This window comes from Eptatretus burgeri, chromosome 9 (assembly GCF_056783735.1).
Source record: "Eptatretus burgeri isolate ZD-2024b chromosome 9, Ebu_testis_v1, whole genome shotgun sequence".
Classification (NCBI taxonomy): Eukaryota; Metazoa; Chordata; class Myxini; order Myxiniformes; family Myxinidae; genus Eptatretus; species Eptatretus burgeri.
Window position 1 is genome coordinate 90,762,318 of NC_140969.1, and position 20,087 is coordinate 90,782,404.

Genomic DNA, 20,087 nt, shown 5'->3' on the forward strand with positions numbered 1-20,087 from the left:
ACAAACGGACCCAAATGCAATACCCTCTCCTTCGGCGAGGATAACGATGCATATTTTTTCATGTTCTAATCTCACTTTTCTGCAGAAATCTAATTATTTGCAACTGAAGAAAAAGACACTTGGCACAAAAGCGAACTATAAAATTGCTTGCTCCATTTTTGAACTATTATAATCCAAACAATGACGTAGCACGTTCGTCTTGTAGATTTCAAATACAATTGCAATTTCACATTAACTCGTTGCAAGGAAGGAAGCAACTTTTTGATGCTTACTATTGCTGCGGACAGAAGCTCGTGCCTTGATTACAAGCCATGACTGAAATGGATGGAAGGAGCTGTCTTCTCTGTGTCCCAAAAGGCCAAATGATAGCAAAGATCCATCAAAGTACTGCACATCAGTTTTAACAACCCTATTGGGCTGACAGGATAGCTCAGAGTTAGTGTACTCATCTTTCAGCTGTCTATTCTATGCAATTCCCAACCCGACTATAAACTGTCGAACTGGTGCTCCGCTGGCAGGGCTGGCATCAATGAATGCTTCAGAAGGACATTAAGTTCGGTGTCCCATCTGCTTGGTAGACATTAAAGACCCCATTATGCCTTTTGAAAAGAGCAAGCCAATGTGTGCCATTCTGATTCTGATGCATCATGTTACCCTGCTACTATGTTACAGAGTGTCGGTGCTACCGAAGCAGTTTCCTGGCAAGATTTATACTGGGTGGTTTATCATTTCCTTCCCAACAGTAGTTAAGGCAGGAATTTGGAACTTGGTCATTGTGCTGGCAAGCCTAATCTTCGCGAATGATACTGTGGGATATTTAACATCCACCATATGATGCCGACAGATGGGACAACCAGAGTACCACAAGGTAGGTAAAGGTGACAAAAATAATTAGAAGGGCATACCTCCGCCATGTAATGCCTCATCCACGAGAACATGTCGGGCCCAATACATTTTTGAAATACCATGCTATACAGTACTATATCGCTTTGGTCCAATCTCTCAATGGTGAAGAATCACTTCACAAATTCTAGGAGTCAGATCTTCACCAAAATTGAATCAATTCTTCCTTGTCACACACACACAACGTGTCCACCAATCCGACTGCCACAACTTTTTGAGATATCCAGAAGAGAGAGAGAGAGAGAGAGAGAGAGAGAGAGAGAGAGAGAGAGAGAGAGAGAGAGAGAGAGAGAGAGAGAGAGAGAGAGAGAGAGAGAGAGAGAGAGAGAGAGAGAGAGAGAGAGAGAGAGAGAGAGAGAGAGAGAGAGAGAGAGAGAGAGAGAGAGAGAGAGAGAGAGAGAGAGAGAGAGAGAGAGAGAGAGAGAGAGAGAGAGAGAGAGAGAGAGAGAGAGAGAGAGAGAGAGAGAGAGAGAGAGAGAGAGAGAGAGAGAGAGAGAGAGAGAGAGAGAGAGAGAGAGAGAGAGAGAGAGAGAGAGAGAGAGAGAGAGAGAGAGAGAGAGAGAGAGAGAGAGAGAGAGAGAGAGAGATGAAAACATAACCTCCTTCACCTTCGATGGTGGAGGTAATAATGTACGCGTGATACAGGATATATCTCTATATATCTATATATATATATATCTCTCTCTCTCTCTCTCTCTCTTGGTCTCTCTCTCTTGCTCTCTCTCTCTCTCTCTCTCTCTCTCTCTCTCTCTCTCTCTCTCTCTCTCTCTCTCTCTCATGATATAATGCCCTTGGAGAAGCTTATACATGTATCACATGTCGGACAAGAAGACGTCATTGTACTTTCCAAAGATGATATAGGCAAGAGACAAACCAACACGGTATATGCCGTTTCGAACCCCCGAGATCTGTGATACTTCATTTGGTTCAGGATGCTTTTAAACGGCAGGGGGCACTGCATCAAAGACATTGCTGCACTCCTGCAAGGAATGATGCAAATCTGAATGAACGAACAATTTGATCCTCATTAGTCTGTATTCTGGAATGTATAGCTTTCTCTGCATGCGTACGACGTCGATATAGATATGCAGACTATTTGAACAACATCTCAGCTAACTCCTCAATATGTCCTTACAATGCTTCTCCTCCTGTGCCTCTTACCTCAAATAAACTTTCACCGATAACTTTTCCTAACAAACCAGAAACATATGCCATAACTGGCAACTGCCGCATGGATCTCAGCAAACAGGATGAGCCTGCCGCACACCATACGATACTGTCTATGATCCAAACAACCAGATACGGACAGGCAGCCAAAACAATTACAGTTCAAAGAAGGATAAACTCCTCCGGCATTGCACAGGTTGACAAAAAAATCTGTTCATCCTCTCCAAGCGTCTCACTCAAGCCCTCCACCCGTGGCCCCATTCCCCACCTTGAGAGCATTTTCCCTCAGATCTCATTACAAGGCACTGCTGGCCTCACTGCGATCGTCTCTTCAATCTTGGGACACGTTTCAAGTTGTGTGTTAACGAAAGAGTGAAGCAAGCATAATTGGACTCAAGTGGCCTTTTTTTGTGCTCAAATCTTCTTGAATTTCCACAAAGTGGGGACTTTCAGTCAATGTTGTGGAAATCATTAAATTTGATCAGTCTTCGAAGATTATATTCAAAGCTAATGATACATTAGTTCGCACTGACATTTTAATCTTTCAAAAAAGAAATGAACAATCGTCTTCCTTTTCCCCCCGCATTGTTTGAGATCCAGATCCCTGAGATGATGTTCAGAAATTTTCGATGTTCCATTAAACCTTCAGGATGAAATAACTTTGCTAAATTGGATCCTAAATTACAGCCATCTCGACATCCAACTTTGCACTGTTTGCAGGGGGATTATGGATCATTATGGTCATCAAGCTATAATATTTCTGATTATTCATATTCGTATTCTGGTGCTCTGCCCGAAGGCGAGTACTGCCGAAGCAGTTTCTTGGCAAGGGTTATACTGAGTGGTTTCCCATTGCCTCCCCAGATTTATGTATCCTGGATTGCAGATGCATGGAGACTAAAATAGTTTTGTTTCTGAAAAGTAATTTACACATACACACAAAAAAATTATTTAACTAATAGAAGCTCTTCTACAAGTCAAAATACATGGTGTTTCAAAAGGAGTGATGCAAATTTAAATGTTTATTTACAAAGAAACAGAAACCTCAGGAATGTGAACCAAACAAATCTTGAAAGCTTACGACGTGGTATTTTCTATCACTGATTGCTGTTGCAGTAAGTCACTGCTCGAGTTAGTGAGAGCCCAAGATCTGAAATTGGTATTTAAACAAAAATCCTTGTAATTGATGTTATTGATGTGTGCCCCTCCACGGTTCAGACAGGCATTGATCCTGACTCCAAAGTTCTGTCCAACTTTCCTGTAGGTCTCATGCGGCACTGCCTGGAGGTAGTCTGACACCTCCTGCTTCGGATCATCTGGTGTGGCGGGGTTGCTGGTATCCATCCTGTCACTGAGCCAATTGCACAAATTAAGTCTCCTTCTCATGTCATCTTGACTCAGTTTATGCCGAATAGAGATGATGTATGGGAAAAGATTCAGTTTCTTTGTGAGGATATGCCAGACTGATAGTTTTGATGCTTTGCTCCAGGGAGCGCCAGAGCTGGGACTCCTTGGGACTGTCCACTGCAGAATCGTGCACGGCGCCGAAGTTGGCTTGGCTCTTGGTTACTGATGCTGGCCTGCCACTGTTGCCCTTGCTCTGGTTGTGCACTGTCCCCTTGTGCTCAAAATGTTTCACAATATGTTTAATGGCACAATTTGTGGGTCCATCACGTGTTCTGAGGTCATATTCCCGGAAGAACCTCTGGCAGGCGTCTACATATGATTTAGTCTCATACCAGAGACACACCACTTTTGGCTTCTGCCTTACTGTCAATGGCATAGTTGATCTACGGAGCTAGAAATCCAAGGGAACAAACACCACGATAACGACACCAAAGCCTGAAAAAGAAAACGGTATTGGTCAAAAAACAAAGAAATTGCAGGAAGTGAAAGTTGTATCAATCTTTTTGAAACACCCTGGAGAATGAAACCATTTCGGATCAAATCAGCATTGTAATTTGGTGTTGTATGTGATCTTGCGTTATTCCCCAGCAATATATACCGACAAGGTTGTTCATTGATGTTAGCAATATGTACACCTCATATTTGTGAATTTTCACAATTGCTTTTTGCCAGCTTGGTGTATGATAGTGGTGCATGGCAATCTGTCACTGAGGTATGAATAACAACGGAAGGGGAGGGGGAAGGTCGGTAAAACAATTCCAACAAAACAATTCCATCCTTCAGAGTTCCTGCAGAACTGAAACTAGTCCGTAGCATATTTAATCGTTATCTACATCACAGGTGTGACTTTTACTTATTCATGTAAAAGTGCAGGTAGTATATCCTCTCTCATCTGCCTGACACAGGATATATGTACAAGCTCTGCAATGAGCCTGAGATCAATCTAAAAAATAAAAAATAAACACAATCCTTCAAGAAACTTCACATAAGCTATGAAGCACAACCCTGATCCACAACCTCCCATAATTTGATCATTTATCAAAGACTAATGCCAATTGTGCATCCTCTTCCCACCAAGGCAAGCACTTTACGGCAAACAAAGCCTTTGCATGATGTATGCTTCACTTCTGTGGATCAGTCTCGGTGTCCCAAATGGTACTTGAACAAACAATGAAATCAAAGGTGATAAACATTTCCATCGCGCCGTGATGCATAATAACCCCGGGCTGTTTTTTGGCCTATCATTTTTCGCCAAATTTGTTTTTTGACTTGCATTGACTGTTCTTTAAGTCATAAACCCTGCCAGATATTGACTAATTCAGACTACAATTACTGTCCTCTTCAGTATGAGCTGTTGGCCAATTTCCAACTTTTCTCCTGTTTGTTGAACCCGCTTTTCCGGCTCTGGCTCTCCTTCTGGCCGGTTTGATAACCTGGAGGATATTTTATTTGTGACAATTTTAATCGATTGCTTTATAAGAGTGGTGCTTATTCCTGTTTATGTGCATTCGATCAATATGTTAACACTTCCCTCGAGTGCTTAAACTGAGCAATTTTGTCACAAAGCAGATGCAAACAAACTGAGCCATATGCTTGAACCTTCAACATGACAGCAGGACTACCTTGCAAACGTGTAAGGTCACTTACCTGTGGCGTTGAAATCTCTGGTGTCCACGTGTCTCATCATCAAATTGACACGTCAGGTGTTCTGTATGGGAGGAATGAGGCATTAAAATGTGTGCTTCCATTCTTTGTCACTACCTCCTTCGTATCATCTTTGCATCAAGCAGCAGCATTCGTCAGCTGACCTTCTTCCCATTCTCCTTGGAATTGAAAAGAAAAACATTCAGAGGCAAAGTCTGCATCCAAATCCGTATGTACACACTGCCTCTGCACAATTTTTCCAAGGTTATTTTTCTCTGCAGTCTCAATTATGAGCCGCATATATCTTGCCCACACGCAAATATTGAAGAAACCCTGACACTCTCTTCCATACTGGTCTGATGTGGAATGCTCTCCGCATATTTAAAAACACCATTGTCCTCTTGCGACCAGCAAATGGTCACATTCGATGGCAGTTCTTTGTGGCTAATAAATGGCTACAACAGAGCTTCGATTAGCTGAGCATTAATAAATGGGTCAACGTGCTGGATTTTCTTTAGGTGTAGTTGTTTCGAGCACATTGTAAGCACTTCTTAAAATACCACCCAATCCCCCCTCCCGTTTCTCGTAATAAATATGAATACATGGTTCCTTATTGGTATGCCCAAATTGGCTGGCTAATCAGAAGAAAGCAGGTAACGTTGGGTTGCATGTTCCTTGGATTGCCGAGCATTAACAAAAAAGGGAACTCTTTGTGTTTTCTCAAAAAAATGACTTGGGCACTATTTCACAAGTTGTTGTAGACTCCTAAGCACTATGACTGTAAAGTTAATCTTTGCTCAAAAAAATTGAAAATAGATCCATGTATACAAAAAAAAAAATTTCTAGTTGATGTCAAATGCTGCAAGTAAGGAGAATCCAGTTTCGTTCAACAACTTTGGCTTTAAACACACACTTTCTTCATAATGAAAACTTGACAAACCACCTGAGTTAAGACAAAAGGTATAAAGAAAAAGCAAAAAGGTATCAGGGATGAGAAAAGATCATGAAAAGAAATGGGGCAGACATGAGATGGCACCGAGCTCAAATCTTGAAACAGTGAAGAAAACAACATGATTGGCCAGATATCCAGAGCATTAACGCAAACCACCACTCAAAATGAGCAATGGTCAATGACCAATATTTGTATAGGTTTTCACAAATTCACATTCAAACACAACAATTTTGGACAGCACTGACGCTGCCTAAATTGCAATTTATTATAAAACTACAAAAAAAAACAAATACGCACAACACTTGCAGCAACCAAAAATAAATTCCACAGCAATGTCAAACAAAAATATGACTCAGCAAATGACAATGATAAACAGCAAAACATCCTCGAAAAATTAAAAACCAACAAATTCAACCCATATATCAATTAGAATATAGAATTTGACTCAAACGCATCAATGGATATGCCTCTGCCCACGTTAGATGTCAACATACTGTTATGTTTGATCTCAATTAAAGGTCACATGAAAAATTAAAGGTCCCGAGAGAGAGGAAGAGAGAGAGAGAGAGAGAGAGAGAGAGAGAGAGAGAGAGAGAGAGAGAGAGAGAGAGAGAGAGAGAGAGAGAGAGAGAGAGAGAGAGAGGACAGATAAGTAGAAGAGAGATAACATTAGATGCTTCAAACTCGAGTTGTGGTCTGCAAAATTATTTTCAAAGGGCACATGACCTTCAACCTGTTCAATATAAAATTGAATTAGTTCATCTTTGTATTACAGTCCATATGTGTATCAAGTATGGTTCGAATCTCTTGAGTGGTTCATAAGTCATTGCAGTTACAAAGATTCTCAATTAAAGGGCACTTGACCTTCGACTTTTGATCTTTTGAACCAAAAATTTAATCAGTTCATATTTGTATTAGAGTCAATAGTTATGCTATGTTTGGTCAAAATCCCTTCAGGGTTCCAAAACTTATTGTGGTAACGAACATCTACTTTCAACTCAAGGTTATATAACCTTTGACATTTGGCCCAAAATCTTATCAGTTCATTTTTGCATCATAGTACGTAAGTGCACAAAGTTTCGTTAAAATTCCTTCAGTGGTTCATAAGTTATCGTGGTCATTAAAATCTGCTACTTTCAGCGAAAGTTCACATGACCTCTGAGCTTTGACCCCAAAATCTTAATGGTTCAACTTTGCATCATACTACATACCTGCACCAAGTTTGGTCAAAATCCCTTAAGCGATTTACAAGTTATAATGGGAACTAAAATCTGCTACTTTAGCAAAAGGTCATATGACCTTTGACCTTTTGAACTCACAAACTAACTTGAAGGGCACTCGGTAGAGAGCATACCTCCACCAGGCTGATTAGTTTACGTTTTGTATCCCACTGACAGGCTGGATGTGGATTTGGACCAGAACTAAAATTTAATGAGCTTGTTCTTGTCACGAAACCAACTCGCCCACCAAGTTTTGTCCGAATCCATCCATATCTCTTTGAAATGTGCTATACATCATTTTAGCCCAATCACTCAACGGTAGAATCACTTTAAAAAAATTATCAGACCTGGATCCGGATTCGGATTTTCATCAGAGTCGAATCAATTCTTCTTTGTTACATACCCGACCTGCCCACCAAGTTTCGTCCGAATCCATCCACAACTTTTTGAGATATACTGCTGCATGTCGTTTATGGGCCAATCTCCCAATCATGAAAAATCACTTTTAAAATTCTCAGATCCAGATCTGGATTCGGATCTTTACCAAATCTAATCATTTCATCCTTGTCATATACCCAAGATCGCCACAAAATTTCGTCCAAATCCATCCACAACATTTTGAGATATGGTATTCACAAACAAACAAATGAAAAATCACTCATGGAGTAACAACTTGGCAAAACAGCACAAAGTAGAATGGAATTCGGTGGAGCGAATACCTCTGCCGGGTGGAACAGTTCATGGTTTGTATCCCACTGATGGACTGGATCCAAACCAAAATCCAATCCGCTTGTTCTTGTCACATATCCAACTCATCCACGTTGTTTTATCATAACTCATCCACTACTTTTTGAGATATAGTGATATATTTAGTTTTTGGTCCTATCTATCAATTTTAGAAATTCGGCCTGTGTTGACCTTTTGACTGTAAAAATAATTGGTAGTTGAATTCAGTGACTTGACATGAAAATGCTGTTCAAATTTCAAGCCAATTGGATTAAAATTGAGGATTTCTGAAAATTTGGCCCAAATTGGCCTTGGTTGACCTCAAAATTAATAGGTGGTTGAATTCATTTGCCTGATATACAAATCCTGTTCAAATTTCAAGTCAATCAGATGAAAATTGAGGATTTTAGAAATTTGGCCTATTTTGGTCTATGTTGACCTTTTTGGTCTATGTTGATCTAAAAATTAATAGGTGGTTGAGTTCAGTGTCCTTATATGCAAATGGTCTTCAATCGGATGAAAATTGATGATTTTAGAAAATTTGGCCCAATTTGGCCGATCTCAAAATTAATAGGTGGTTGAATTCAGCGACCTGATAGGCAGATGGTCTTCAAATTTCAAGTAAATCAGATGAAAATTGACAATTTTCAAAACAATTTAAAAGTTTGGCCTATTTTGCATTGACCTTTTGGCCTATTTTGACCTTTTGAGCGAAGATGATCTTAAAAATAAGGGGTTGAATTCACTGACCTGATGTGCAAATACTGTTCTAATTTCAAGTCAATCGGATTAAATGAGGATTTTAGAAAATTTGGCTCAAATTGGCCAATTGACCTATGTAGACCGTCCTTGTCGGTTGACCGAATTTTACGAAGCTTCAATGCACGACCGTCGCAGGGTCGGTGACATTAATCTCTGAAAATTTCAGAACGATCGGTTGAGCAGTATGAGCTGGAGGCGAGCTGACACACAAACAAACACACAAATGAAAAATCACTCATCGAGTGACAACTTGGAAAAAACAGCACAAAATAGAATGGCACTCAGTAAAGCGCATACCTCTGGCAGGTGGAACAATTTACGTTTTGTATCCCACTGATGGGCCGGATCTACATCTGGATCTGAACCAAAATCCAATCCGCTTGTTCTCGTCATATATCCAACTTATCCACCTTATTTTGTCATAACTCGTCCACAACTTTTTGAGATATAGTGATATATTTAGTTTTTGGCCCTATCTATCAATTTTAGAAATCAGGCCTGTGTTGACCTTTTGACCTTAAAATTAATTGGTAGTTGAATTCAGCGACCTGACATGAAAATGCTCTTCAAATTTCAAGTTAATTGGATTACAATTGAGGATTTTAGAAATTTGACCAATGTTGACCTTTTTGGTCGATGTTGACCTTTTCGCCTACGTTTACCTCAAAATCAATAGGTGGTTGAATTCAGTGACCTGATATGTAAATCCTTTTCAAATTTCAACTCAATCGGATGAAAATTGAGGATTTAGAAAATTTGGCTCAAATTGGCCTTTTGGCCTATTTCGACCTTTTGGCCTATGTTTACCTCAAAATTAATATGTGGGTTAATTTGTTGACCTGCTATGCAAATGCTCTTCAATATATATATATATATATATATATATATATATATATATATATATATATCTCTCTCTCTCTCTCTCTCTCTCTCTCTCTCTCTCTCTCTCTCTCTCTCTCTCTCTCTCTCTCTCTCTCTCTCTCTCTCTCTCTCTCTCTCTCTCTCTCTCTCTCTCTCTCTCTCTCTCTCTCCCTGTGGCTGCTGGTTGCATCATTGGTTGGGACGCGGCTATGCCGCTAATGCAGTGTCCCCCTTACCAGTACACTGTTGCTCATTTTGCCGACCGCGGAAGGATAACAGGCTGAGTCAACCTCCTGGTGCATTTTAATTCAGCGGCCAATGGGGCTTGAACTCAGGACCCGAGGATCCCAAGCCGCCACCCAAACCACTAAGCCAACACCAGGCGTAATTTCAAGTGAATCGGATGAAACTTCAGAATTTTAGAAATTTGGCCTATGTTGACTTTTTGGTCTATGATGACCTCAAAATTAATAGGTGGTTGAGTTCAGCGCCGTCATATGCAAATGGTCTTCAAATTTCAAGTCAATCGGATGAAAATTGAGGATTTTAGAAAATTTGGCCCAAATTGGCCTTTTCGCCTATGTTGATCTCAACGTTAATTGGTGGTTGAATTCAGTGACCATATGTGCAAATGGTCATCAAATTTCAAGTTAATTGGATGAAAATTGACATTTTAGAAACAATTAAAAAAATTGGCCTCCTATATTTTGGGTTGACCTCATGACCTATGTTGACCTTTTGACCGATGATAACCTCAATCGTAATAGGTGGTTGAATATGTTGACCTGATCTGTAAATACTGTTCAAATTTCAAGTCAATTGGATGAAATTTGAGGATTTTAGAAAATTTGGCTCAAATTGGCCGATGTCGACCTTTTTGCTCGACCGAATTTTACGAAACTTCAAAGCGGGACCGTCGCTGGATTGTTGACAGTAATCTCTGAAAAATTCAGAACAATCGGTTAAGCGGTTTGGGCTGGAGGCGAGCACACGGACAAACAGACACACACACACACACACACACACACACACACACACACACACACACACACACACACACACACAAACACACACACACACACACACACATACACACACACACACACAAACAAACGGAGGCGATGAACATACTTGTTAAAATATTTTTTTTAAATTTTCCAAGTAACGAGAAGGGCACTCAGGAGAGCGCATACCTCTGCCACACAATTCCTGATCCACGAGAACATTTCGGCAACATTACATTTTTGAAATATCGTGCTATATTATAAAGAAACAATCACTTTAAAAAAAATATGTATATATATATATATATATATATATATATATATATATATATATATATATATATATATATATATATATATATATATATATACATATATATACACATCTATCGTATCGAGATCCGGATTCAGATCTTCACCAAGATTGAATCAACCCTTCCTTTTCACACACCCAACATGTCCACCAAGTTTCATCCGAATCCATCCACAACTCTTTGAGATATCATGCTATACAAGTATATGTGTAGCCCTGTCAAATCAATGGTGAAGAATCACTTTAAAAAATTTATCAGATCTGGATCCAGATTCGGATCTTCACCAAAATTGAATCAATTCTTCATTGTCACACACCCAACATGTCCACGAAGTTTCGTCCGGAGCCGTCCACAACTTTTTGAGATATCCCGTACAAAAACAAACAGACAGACAGAAAGGGGTGAAAACATAACCTCCTTCACCTTCTGTGGCAGAAGTAACAAACAGACAGACAGGAGTAAAAACAACCTTCATCCACCTTTGGTGGCGGAGATAATTAATTCATATTTATTATAAATATTTTGAACCCACAATCTAATTAATTCATCTTTATTATTAAACTTTTGAACCCACAATCTAATTAATTCATCTTTATTATTAAACTTTTGAACCCACAATCTAATTTGTTCACGTTTACATTACCCTATGGGTAATGTGCGAATTTATAATAGAAATAGAGGACCAATGGTCCTGTAACTCGTGTCGTTGATTGCAAAAAGAGGAGTGATGGATGAATCAAGGTTAAACTAGGGGCTGGATTTAGAATATAGATTTTAGATCAGGTAGTGTTGACATGATGTTCACAGGAATGCAAGTCCCTGTTGTCTCTGAGCCTTCGTTTTTTGGATTCGCTATATATGCTAGATATCCCTTATTGACAGGTTGTGTGTGTGTGTGTGTGTGTGTGTGTGTGTGTGTGTGTGTGTGTGTGTGTGTGTGTGTGTGTGTGTGTGTGTGTGTGTGTGTGTGTGTGTGTGTGTGTGTGTGTCTGCAACGCGAGGCTCCACAGCACGAACCAGCAAACCGATTTTGATGAAACTTTGCCAACATGTGCAATATGTGCTGGGAATGTGCTCGTTTGAATTCCGTTGCCCAGCAACCACCCGTTGCTGTGCAGCGGCCGAAAAACCGCGTACAGTATTTTCAATACTTGTCCTTCAGTTTTGAATGTAGAGAAACGAGACTTCGGAATGAAACACTTCGAGATATTTAGAAAATTTTACTCGAGCCGATTTTTGATTTAGGTTTTATTTTTCAAATGGTAGTCCTTCAAAAATCGGGTGTCTATTTACCGTCATTTTTTATGAGGGGCGTAGGAAAGTGGGCGTAGCTTAGGGAAAGTGGACGTGGTTGATGAAAAGTGGGAGTGGCGTAGGAAAGTGGGAGTGGCGTAGGAAATTGGGCATAGCTTATGGAAAGTGGGCGTGGCTTATGAAAAATATTGTGTGGCTCAGGAGGTGTGGTCAAGCAAGAGCATTGAGAGAAGTTTATCGGGTTTTCCGTGTGTGTGTGTGTGTGTGTGTGTGTGTGTGTGTGTGTGTGTGTGTGTGTGTGTGTGTGTGTCTGCAACGCGAGGCTCCACAGCACGAACCAGCAAACCGATTATTTTTCAAATGGAAGTCCTTCAAAAATAGGGTGTCTATTTACCGTCATTTTTTATGAGGAGTGCAAGTTGGCAAAATACGCAATAGGAAAAATCTTGCCAGGCAGAGGAACAATTGTATGTGAACCAATACGTCTTGGCAATGAATCTTCGTCGGTGGATCGGTCAGAATGAAAAGCATCGCATCCAGCGCTTCGATCCTAGCGAATCCCTCGTCGCATACCGGCTTGTTTAGATATTGCCCACTTCCGTGATGATGATGTCTCTTGTGTCAAACAAACTTCGCCCAATTTGATAAGGTGCACCTCCAAGGTGTAGCAAATTCATATTTTTCGACACATTGCCCACTTTCTGTAGTACGACATCACTGGCAGCCACAATGTTTTTCAGACGATATTCGTTGAATGAAAAGTTTGCACAGGTCATCGACCATATATTTTATATTTCACATTGATTGGTTAAGCGGTTTCAGAGAAGATGAATTTTAAAGGTTTGTCTCTGATCCAATATGGCTGCCAAACAATGTGACCAATGACATCATTGTTATGAAAGTATATTTCCGACGTACAGTCGATCACATATGCAGTTTTGCATTAATCGGTTAACCGGTTTGGGAGAGGATGATTCTTAAAGGTTTTCCTGTAATCAAATTTAATGTTAGAAAATAATGTAAGGATTTTCCTCCTGTAATTTATCGGATAGAATGTTTGCTTCAGCAAATCAGTCCTGGGTGTACTCCCGGGTACTCTGCTTCTACAGTGCCTATAGAAAGGCTGCACCCTCTTTCAAAATTTCCACCTTTTGCTGCCTTATAACCTGGAATGAAATTGCATTAAATCAGACTTTTTTCACCTCTATTTATACATCGTAACCCGCAACTTCAAAGTGAAAAACAAATTCTACAGATTTCAGAAACTCAATTAAAAATACAAAACGATAATATCTTGGTTGGATAAGTGTCCACCCCACTGAGTTAATACTTGGTGGAAGCACCTTTGACAGCAATTACAGCTGTGAGTCTGTTGGGATAGGTCTCTACCAACTTTGCACACCTTGATTGGGCAATATTTGCCCATTCTTCTGTACAAAACTGTTCAAGCTCAGTCAAGTTGTGTGGGGAGCGGTGATGGACAGCAATTTTCAGGTCTTGCCACAGATTTTCGATTTGATTTAGGTCGGGGCTCTGACTGGGCCACTCAAGGACATTTATCTTTTTGTTCCTTAGCCACTCCAGTGTAGCTTTGGCTGTGTGCTTCGGGTTGTTGTCATGCTGAAAAGTGAACTTCCATCCCAATTTCAGCTTTCTTGCAGTGGACAGCAGATTTTCCGATCGGAGTTTTCTGTTTTGCTCCGTCCATTTTCCCTTTCATCCTGAGAAGTGCCCCAGTCCCTGCTGATGAGAAACATCTCCACAACATGACGCTGCTACCACCATGCTTCACACTAGGGATATTCTTTGGGTGATGTGCTGTGTTGGGTTTGCGCTAAACGTAACAGCTTGCATTTAGGCCAAAAAGTTCCATCTTGGTTTTGTCAGACCACAAAACCGTTTGCCACATGGCTTCAGAATCTCTGGAGTGTTTATTTTGCATATGTCAACCGGGACTCGAGGAGGGCTTTTTTGAGTAATGGCTTCCTTTTTGCCACTCCAGCATACAGGTCAGACTGGTGGAGTGCTTGGGATATTGTTGTCACGCTCACACAGTGACCAGTCTTTGCCATAAAGTCTTTGCCATAAAGGCCTGTCGCTATTTCCAAGTTTCCATTGGCCTCTTAGTGGCCTCTCTGATCAGTCTTCTCCTTGTTTGGCCATTTAGTTTGGAGGGACGGCCTGATCTAGGCAGGATCTTGGTGGTACCATATCCCTTCCACTTTTTAATGATTATCTTGACTGTGCTCTATGGGATATTCAAGGCCTTTGAAATATTTTTTATACCCATCCTCTGAGCTCTGACTTTCCACAACTTTATCCCAAAGGTATTTTGAAAGCTCCTTGGTGCTCATGGTTGAGTCTTTGCTGTGAAATGTACTACCCAGCAGAGGAAACCTACAGGAACAGCTGATTACCTTCGCATTCTGCGAAAGGTTATGTTTTGGTCGCTGTGCATTTATTTATTTGTGAATATGTGTGTTTGTTTGTTATTCGCATAACTCAGAAAGTATTAAACCGAATTGCATGAAATTTAGTGGGATGATTCGTGAGTATCCAAGGACGATTTGATGAGATTTTGGGAGCAATCAGGTCAAAGGTCAAGGTCAACGTCATGAAAAGGTCAAAAACACTCTTTTGAGCATAACTTCCTTCATAATACAGCTATCGACATGCAACCACCGCCATATTGTTCCATGACGAGATACCTTTCGGATATATAGTGTCGGATTTGACGTAACGTCATCGGAAGTGCGTCTAAATGACGTCACAAGATGATGTAAATTTTCAATTTTCGATCTCATCAGTTTTGATCATACCGTTTTGTAGGACTTACCTTAAGGACGTCACAGACCAAATTTGACTTCGATCGGACTGACCGTTATGACGTCATTGACGTTTGAACATGACGTTTTTCAATTGTGGCTAAAATGTCCTGATATTTTACATTCAAATATCTATATAATTTATATAGCAAAGTCTCCCAAATCCAGGCATTAGGATCAGTACCAAAATATCTGTTTATTGATGTACAGGTTTTGCCAATTAACTCTGTAGTCAAGGTCAAGGTCACACTCAAGGTCAAAATATACTTGTAGGCATAGCTTCAGATCTAATAGAGCTATTGACATGAAACCAACGTTAAAACGTTCAGTGACCTACGAGCTTTCAGAATGGTAGTCCCCGATTGGACGTGACGTCCCAGGAAGTGCGCCAAAATGACGTCAAAAGATGACGTCATTTTTCAACTTTTTAATTTTTCAGTGTTTATCATTCCATTTTGTTGGACTGCCTTAAAGGAGGTTACACACCAAATTTGACGTCAATCGGACTGACGGTTGTGACGTCATGGACGTTTTAAAATGACGTTTTTCAAATGTGCCCGGAAAAAAAGTTACGGCGGCGAAGGTATGCGCTCTACCGAGTACCCGTTCTAGTTTTATTCTGAAATAATCAGAATCACTACAATTTAACACAGGTGTAGGCTAATTAACTTGGTGTGTGATTTTGGTGGTGATTGGTTACACCTGAGCAAACTGGGGGTGGACACTATCCGACCAAGATATTCTCGTTTTGTATTTTTAATAAATCTTCTGAAATTTGTATAATTTGTTTTTCATTTGGAAGTTGTGGGTTACGATGTGTAAATAAAGGTGGAAAAAGTCTGATTTAATGAAATTTATTTCCAGGCTATAAGACAACAAAAGGTGAAAAATTTGAAAAGGGGGTGTACACTGTTTTTTTGTTTTATAGACAATGTATTTCCTCATCATTATTCTGTTATATTTCCTATTTCCTCTGCTCATTTCAAAAAATCGGAACAAACAAAAAACAAGAAACCTTATATTTCATTTCACCCCAAAACGAGTCTCATTTTCATTGAATTTCCTTCTCCTGCTGGTTATATATTCCCTCCCCCCCTCCCCCCAAACCCTCTTCGCTCCAAACGGAATCTACATGAAATAATGTAAATTGTTCTTTTAAAAAAGTCATTTTAAGAATGCATTTCAACCCTTATTTTTTCACACATTGCTGCACACATTCTGCTTCTCGACAACAACATACTGAACGTCTCTTCGTCTTCTTTGAAAGGATTATGGTATTTTTCTCAGGTTTCTGTCTGATCTGCGCCTCATCCACAAAACTCCCCTGACCACCCTCCCCCATCACCCCCACTCACACAGCGCAATGTTTCCCATGCGTTTAACAGGCGTCCTAATCCCCCATCCCATGATCTGTATCTGTTTATCAAAATTGGGATATGGAATCAGGAAAAGCATCCACCCCCACTTTACCCCCTAAAAGCTTAATGTCCCCCCTTTCTGCCTCCTTCCGCACACCACCCTCTCAATGCCTCTCTCTCACCCCACCCCTTAAATGCTTTCCCCTCACCTCACCCTCGAAAACCTTCCCCCACACCACACACAGTGAAACATTCCCCCGCACCCCACGTACTAAAACTTTCTTCCGCACCCCTCGCACTCCAACATTTTGCTGCTCCCCACACACTCAAACCTTCCCCCCACACCCCACACATACACAAATCTTTCCCCCATCCCCATGCAAATAATTTTTTCCCCCACACCCCTCACTCACACAAATATTTTTCCACATCCCACACATTTAAATCTTCCCCCACACCCCACACACTCAAATTTTCCCCCACAACACACACTCAAACCTTTCCCTACATCACATGCACACAATCTTTCCAACGCACCCCTCACCCACACAAACATTCCCCCATGCCCCACACACTCAAATATTACCCTGCACCCCACACGCTCAAACCTTCCTACATCCACCCACATCCAAACCTTCCCCCTCACACCAAACCCCCAAATTCCTTTCCTTGTCCTCGCAATGCCTGCTCACCCCATCATGCATTATCCCAATGCCTCCTCGTCCCTCCCCCCCACCCCAATCTCTCTAACTGTGTGGACCTCAAACATCTGAAGTCTTCATTCCAACCTGACAGATCTCTCAATCCTGGCCACTGGTGATAAATCAGACCATCAATTTAGTAGAATCCTCCCTCCCACCTGACATCCCCGACTCCTTAGTGTCTCTCCCTGGCTATTGTCTCCTCCAGTTTGATCGACCTGAACCCCGTCCTGGCGGCGGCCACTGTTCATCAAAAACTCGATTTCTCACAATCCATTTACTGCTCTTACACCTCCCAAACCCCAGCAGTATACAATATCTGGCTACAACTTCTCCTCTCTCACCTCATGTTTATCTGTGTATTGTACCATCCTCCAAACAGTGACGACTCCATCTATATCTGTCTCTGTCTCTGTCTCTGTCTCTGTCTCTGTCTCTGTCTCTGTCTCTGTCTCTGTCTCTGTCTCTGTCTCTGTCTCTGTCTCTGTCTCTCTCTCTCTCTCTCTCTCTCTCTCTCTCTCTCTCTCTCTCTCTCTCTCTCTCTCTCTCTCTCTCTCTCTCTCTCTCTCTCTCTCTCTCTCTCTCTCTCTCTCTCTCTCTCTCTCTACAACCCCTCCCAATCATACCCAGCTGCTCCTGAATTATGCGTCTTTTGGACCTGAGAAAGAACTGGATGACATCAGCTCATGTGTCCTAAAAATCTATAATGCTGTTCTTGTACTTCTTCTCTGCTATTTTCACCGTCATTTAACATCGGTCATCTTCCATCTGCTTTGAAATTAGCCAACATCACAACAATGCATTTTTAAAAAGGTGCAAAAATGGATCCCTATAACTACAGACCAATTAGCTTACTTCCAATCATCAGCAAGGTCATGGAATCCATCATCACAGTTGACATAAAATCATTCCTTCTCTAACAGCCTCATCTCAGATCATCAATTCAGATTCAGACATGGTCACTCGACCTTGAACATGCTGCTTCTACTCTCCCAACAATGGATGGAGAACCCCAAGGCAGTATTATTGGCCCCATCCTATTCCTAAATCTTCATCAATGATCTCACTGACTCCTCTTTATCTCTTTACTGATGACTTCACTCTCTGCTGTTTCATCCCTCATCCTTCTGACAGACATTCAGCATCCTCTTCCCTCTCCTCAGACTTTCACAAAATCAAAAACTGTTCAAACACTTGGAACATGTCTTTCAATCCTGAGAAATCTCTGTCTGTTGCTGTCTCTGTCACACACACACTCACACACACACACACACACACACACACACACACACACACACACACACACACACACACACACACACACACACACACACACACACACACACACACACACACACACACACACACACACACACACGACCATTCCGTCTCAAAGACCGTCTCAAAGAGGTTGAGTCATTCAATCTCTTGGGTCCCTCTCTCAGCCATGATCTACCTTGGGTAAGCCACACTTCAAAATTAGCCTCCAAAGCCAGACGCTGACTCAACATCCTCCATCATATAAAGTCCTTCCTTGGCCCACCTGAGCTCCTTACCACCTCACCTACAAGATAGCTTGATTCCATGGAAACCAAGTTCTTCAACATTATTGGAAACTCCTGCAATGAAGTTGAATCGATGGGCCTATCACTTCGCCATTGCCGACAGGTCGGTGGTCTCCCTGTCTTCTTCTTCGGCCTCATTTCAGGTCGTGCACCCTCTTCCCTCTCCGTTTTCTGCCCCCCCTCCCATCCTCCCCAAGTATCTGGAGGATGCACACGGCCCACCAGTCACCCACTCCTAGTGAAACTGCATAAAACCCAGAACTACTGCTCACCTCCACTCATATATTCCTCTCTTTTCCCACCTGTGGAACTACCTTCCACACTCTCTTTGATCTCTTTATTCCCTCTGGGTCTTCAAGATGGCTGCTCACCACCATCTCAGGTCATACCCCATCCAAAGCCATGATCTTTTGCACACCTGTTAAACCACCCCCACCCCTCCCAAAATTTTGCTTATTTATCCATCTTGTCCAGCCCTTACATTCTCCCCTACCCCTGATCATTACCTGCATGCATCCCTTGTTTGTCCATCTCAGTCTACCTTCCCCCTCCACCCTGATATTGATGGTTCCCCTTTCTCCTGCTGTTACCTTTGTTATGTTGCTCTTCCATGAGCTTAGACCATGGATAAAAAAATGGTGGCCAAACTAGAATGAAATTCAAATACTTTGGGGACCTTTAAACCTTACGAAGACCCACTGATAGGTGGAAAGGGGGGGGGGGTGGTGGAGGTGGGATGCCATGAACATACTTGAGTTTTATCATACCAAATATAATTTTATCCAAGTTCAGTTACAATCCCGTCAGCAGTTTCGGAGAAGAAGTTGTAAGTGTTTATGAACAGACGGATGACGCACCAACCCAGAAGCTCACCTGAATTATGTTCCAGGTGAGATAAAAATGAAAAATATGGTGAAGACCACCGTGAGTGAGTGAAGCCTAGGTCGACCCATGTGACTACATGTGTTGTGATTACATACCATTTGAATGTCAGTTGCACCAGGACTACTCCTATAAAGTAGGTACTATTGGAATGTACCTTTTAAACCTTCAGACCCTTCAGACTGCTGAGATCCCTTGACCCTTGAGAAATTTGAGGATTCAGACATTTAACGACACCAGCCGGAGAGTGAGAACTACGAATTAGCCTGGAAGTAAGAAAATTGCAGACAACACATTTAAAGACAAGAAGTAAGTCGTAAAATGAGAAACCACAAAGTAAAAATTTCTAATTTTAGTAACTTTGTAATTGAACTGGCTGCCATGTTTCACATCCCAGGGCATGCATGCTTGGTGTCGGCTTCATGGTTGATGGGCTTGGGATCCGAGGATCCTGAGTTCAAATCCCCCTCCCTGTTTAATTATTACCAGGTGGGGTTGACTCTGTCTGTCATCCTTCCGAGGTCGGTAAAATGAGTGCCAGC

At 41.3% G+C, this 20,087-nt stretch overlaps 1 protein-coding gene across 3 annotated transcripts in view; it reads right to left on the minus strand.

The window, feature by feature from the left end:
• The window catches only part of LOC147020597 (uncharacterized), a 655,359-nt gene that overhangs the window by 144,520 nt on the left and 490,752 nt on the right, over positions 1–20,087 (minus strand). The window lies entirely within an intron of this gene.